Source organism: Otolemur garnettii, unplaced genomic scaffold (genome assembly GCF_000181295.1).
Source record: "Otolemur garnettii isolate 467f Iridium unplaced genomic scaffold, OtoGar3 scaffold00107, whole genome shotgun sequence".
Lineage (NCBI taxonomy): Eukaryota > Metazoa > Chordata > Mammalia > Primates > Galagidae > Otolemur > Otolemur garnettii.
Genome location: NW_003852502.1, coordinates 4054802 through 4059859, shown reverse-complemented (window position 1 = coordinate 4059859; position 5058 = coordinate 4054802).

Below are 5058 nucleotides of genomic sequence, written 5' to 3'. Positions count from 1 at the left end.
GGTGATGATTGAGAAGGTGAGCACTGCCGGCTGGGCTCCTCATCACTGTCCCAAAATGACTGGTGTACAGCTCTGAGACTTCATAGAACACCCTTTTTTCTTTTTTCCTTTTTAAGCTGAAAACCAGCTTCCATTTATTTTTCCAACCTTTGTATGGTATAACAGACAAAGATTATATATATTTACAGTATACAGTTGGTGTTTGGAAATATGTGTACCTTGTGAAATGATTGAATCGGGCTCATTAACCTATTTCCTCACATACTTTTTCTTGTGAGAACATTTAAGGCCTATTCTCTTAGCAATTTTTAAACATTCAGTACATTGTTATTAACCATAGTTACCATGGCTACCAAGCTCTTGAGAACTTATCCAGTCTCCGTTGGAACTTCAGACCCTTCAAGTAACATCTTCTCGTTGCCTTCCGCCTCCCACCCCAAGCCTGGCGCCCGACATCCTTCTCCCTGTTTCTGCGAGTTAGAGGTTCGGGATTCCACTCTGTGGAGCGCGAGCAGGCAGAGTCTGTCTGCCTGGGGATTCCACTCTGTGGAGCGCGAGCAGGCAGAGTCTGTCTGCCCGGCTCATTCCCTTTCGCATAATGTCTTCCAGGCTCTTCCGTGTTGTCACAGATGACAGGATTTCCTTTCTTTCAAGGCTGACTAATAGCTGTTGTATACACCGCACTTCGTCTGTCCATTCATCTGTTGATGAATAGGTTGATTATCCACATTTTGATTGATTCCACGTGTTGTTTCTTGAGACTAATGCTGCAGTAAACATAGGCAGGCAGGTGTTTCTTCAACACTGATTTCATTTTCTTTGCAACCTACCCAGAAGTGGGACTGCAAGATGATGCAGCATTTGACAGACTGCCATACTGTCTGCCATCTTGGCTGTACTAATTTGCGTTCCCAGCAGCAGTGCACAGAAGTTCACTTTTCTCTACTTTCTGGCCAATACTTAATATCTTTTGGATTTTTTTTTGATAATTGGCATTTCCCTGAGGATTAGTGATGTTAAGCTTTTCTTTAATATGCCTGTTGACTATTTGTATGTCTTTTTTTGAGAACTGTCTTTTCACACCGTTTTCCTCTTTTTTAAATGGAGTTGTTTTCTTGATATTTAGTTTATTTAGTTCCTTACACATTTTGTGTATTTACTCCTTATCAAATGTATAGTTTACAACTGTCTTTTCCTGTTTGTAGTTTATTTTGTTTACTGTTGGTGTCTCCTTTGCTATGCACAAGCTTTTAACTTTGATGCTATTCCACTTGTCTCATTTTACTTCTGTGGTTTGTGCTTCAGGGATCACAGCCAAAACATCTTTGCCAAGATCAACGTCATCCGGCTTTTTGCCTATGTTTTCTTATAGTGATTTTACAGCTTTGTGTCTTATGTTTAAGTCTATAATCCATTTTGAGTTGATTTTTGTGTATGGTGTGAGATAAGGGTCCAGTTTCATTTTTCTGCTTGTTCTATGATTTCTACTTGAAAAAATTATAGAATAGGGACTATTTCTGTAGAATTAGTACTAAGCCATTGTTCTGTCGTATATGTTTCATAATATTTATTGTGAAATTGGGCCTATACAAAAGTATAAGCAAGAAAATAATATCATTCAAATTTCCTTTACTTATAATCAATGCTTATTTTTATTTTGGTGAGTCTGTCTTCCTCTCTCCATCTTTTCCCTTTCCCTCCTTCTCCTTTTATTTTGTCCCCCTCTTTTTCACCCTTTTAACCTCTCATTCTCTTAATATATCCATGTCTTATCTATAGATTTTTTTTCAAATTTGTAATTTGACTGCATTTTCTATTTTATGTTTTATTCTACATTTAACATCATGTGGGAAATATTTTCCCACAATTTAAAATACTTCCAAAAACATGTTCTAAGAAATTATATGATACATCACAATTTAATCTTCATTATTAGATATTTGGATGATGAGACTTTTTTTTTTAATTGGTAATTATAAATCATTTATGGTCATAAAGTTTTGTATGTAACTCTGAGCTTTTCTTACCATAAAATCTCAGAACTTGTGTTTATAGGACAAAAGGGAATAAATATTTTGAAGGTATTTGATATATATTAGGGAAATATTCTCCTCAATGGTTATCCAATTCAAACTCCCACCTGTCTTGTGTGGGAATGATCTGGAGCCCTATTCTTCATGGAAATTCTATCAGTGACCTTGGGGATGAACTAACTTTAGAATTTGACATTGTAACTCAAAACACATTTCACGGTCCAGAGAATTGGCTAGTTGTTAGCAAATTAAAGTTCAATAAGGGAAATGAGGTCAGGAGAAATAATGCAGATAAATGTTGCTGTGATAGTGTCTGCAGAGTAGTTTGTGCAGGCAGTGCCTGAAGAGGTGCTGGGGACTTCTGGAAGGTGACAAGATTTTTCTAGTCCCCTGGGGGACATTGTTATGCTCAAGACTGCTCCCACATCCAAAGAAAAAGCCCCTTTGAACTAACTACTTTGTTCTAACAAGACTTAAATTTTTGTATTTTAAGCTATTAAGAATTCAGAGACAATACAAACCTTTTTGGGAAGCATTAAATGATCATTTCAATTATTTACTACAATTCTTGAACATAAATTGAATTTGAAAAGGCTTCCTAAAAGTTAATATGATTTTTCCTCAGTTAAGCAGAGATTATATTTAGGAAGTGAGGTGTTCTCTAACACCAGTTTTCAACAACCAATTTTCCAACTCTCTGTGCTCCAACTAGGTGTTCCACAAGTCACTTCATTTCTGACACTGACCACCTGCAGTTGGCCTCAGATCGTACAGGGTCAAGGGTCCAGTTCCATAGGACTACCCTCAGTTCAAATCCCAGTCGCACGTTCCTTGCACTCTGTGTGACTTGGCTATAAAGTCAGAGATTCCACAAAATCTCCTTATTGGTTTTAATAATTTGCTAAAATAACTCATGGAATTCAGGGAAGCACTTAATTACCAGTTTACTCCAAAGGATACAACTCAGGAACAGCCAGGTGACGAAGACGCAGTGTGCCCCTTGTGGGAGGAGGTGTGCCCTGGCTGGAGGGACCACCGTGGGGTTGGCCGTCCCTTAGTCTCTTCTGGGTTCTCGGTGTGCTGTCAGCTGAAGAGTGCCCAGGCACACCAAAGTAAGGCAGGCAGGTGGTGCCTTACTCTGGGTTTTTAATTTCAACATCTGACGATATGTTCACCACAGACAGTGAGCACACCCCATGCTGTAACAGGAAGGCCTCAGGTGGTTATGGTCTGGGGCCTGTTTTACATCTCATAGACTCAGCCTACGGTTCAAACATCATCATGAAGCTACTTTGAGGGACAGTGGGAGTTATGTAACCTCCGTCTTGTCTTACTCACATGCAGGTCTCCCCTGAGCCTCTCTGAAAGCCCATTGGTGGGGGCAGGTGAACCACTGCTGACACGGTAATTAGGCTGAAGGTTGTTCCAGGCCACGGTCCACATCCTGTTGTGCCTGTGCTGCTTGGCCTCCGGCCAGAGAATCCTCTGCATTCTCTTCCCGTTGGTGCTAAGTTCTGAGCGGGAGATTGTAGGGTGTTTCTTCCTCCCTCAGGTGTGGCGATAGCTCAGGGCACCCACCTTTGTTCCCAGCAAGGCTGAAGGTCCCTGGCTGTCTACCTAACACCGTGCTTCTAAGATTTAGGTTCACCAGCCAGAAGCTCTCTCTAAAACCCCCATTGTGTAGGGGTTTCTACAGTGGTTCCTTTCGGAAAGTCGGGTCCATTATTAACCCTTCCTGAAGGTTGAGGGGTGAGAGCTAGAATCCTAAGCTTTTGGTTATGGTTTGGTCTTTCTGCCAACTGACCCCATTCTGAAGCTGTTTAGGGACCAGCGAGGGAACTTCATTAGAACAAAAGAATCTCCTGCCACTCAGGAAATTCTAAGGCACTTAGGAGTTTGTGTCAGAGGCCAAGGACAAAGGCTCTCTGTATATTTTTAATATGTCACAGAAGCTCATTTTTTCTTCCATGAAATATTAGGAGAAACAGAATTATCTTTGTTTTGCAAGCAGTAGTTTGATACAAAGAAGAAGTTAAAATCTACTTCTAGGGTGGTGCCTGTGGCTCAAAGAATAGGGCACCAGCCCCATATACCAGAGGTAGTGGGGTCAAGTCCAGCCCCAGCCAAAACTGAAAAAAAAAAAAATCCAGTTCTGTGTGGTGTCATGTTGTGGTTCTATGAGTGTTTTAAGTGTGATTTAGTGCCCAAAAGCCTGTGCTAAACATCTTTATTAACCATTATTTCTGTTCATTTATAGTATAATACTAATTAATGTTCAGACAAGTAACCCTGATATAGTTACAATCTGAAAGAACTCTATATTCTGAGCTTTTTTCTGATAACTGATATTCAGCATGGTTTTAAGGCTATTAACAAATCATATACAATGCCTGAAAAGCCAGAACATTCAATTGATCAGTTTGTTTAAAACAACTAATTAAGCATCTCTGCAGGATAGGAGGCATTTCCTTTGTCTTGTCATCTAGAGAACTTTGTCCTTTTGTAATAATAAACCATTTTCTGTTAAGCCTAGATTCCCACCATTTATAACTGGATATGAAATTCTATTCTAACTGAAACACCTTTGAAGAGATTGCAGTTTTGTTCTCAGTACTGTTGTATTAGGTACTGGCAGGCTGGCTTTTCTTCAGGATGCGTCTCAACAACCATGTGTCTCTGCTGTGCACACAGGCCTTCTGTGAGAGTGGCGAGTGTCAGGGTCCACTGTTCCCATCACTGACTGCAGATGGAGCATTTGCCAGCAGGCTAAATGTGTGGAGAAAACTAAAATAAATGAATCTATAATTCTAATTAGTTTGTCCATATGAACAGTATCTAATCCTTTGTGTATCCTATGGCTATGAAAATACAAAGCTATATACATTGATTTTAGGAAACTATTTATTATAAAATTTTTCAGTTATAACTTGATATGTTTTTGCTGTAGATAATTAGAAAAATATGAAGAAATGAAGAGAAGATAAAAATCACCAATAATTCCACATTTAGAGATACATCCTGTTTT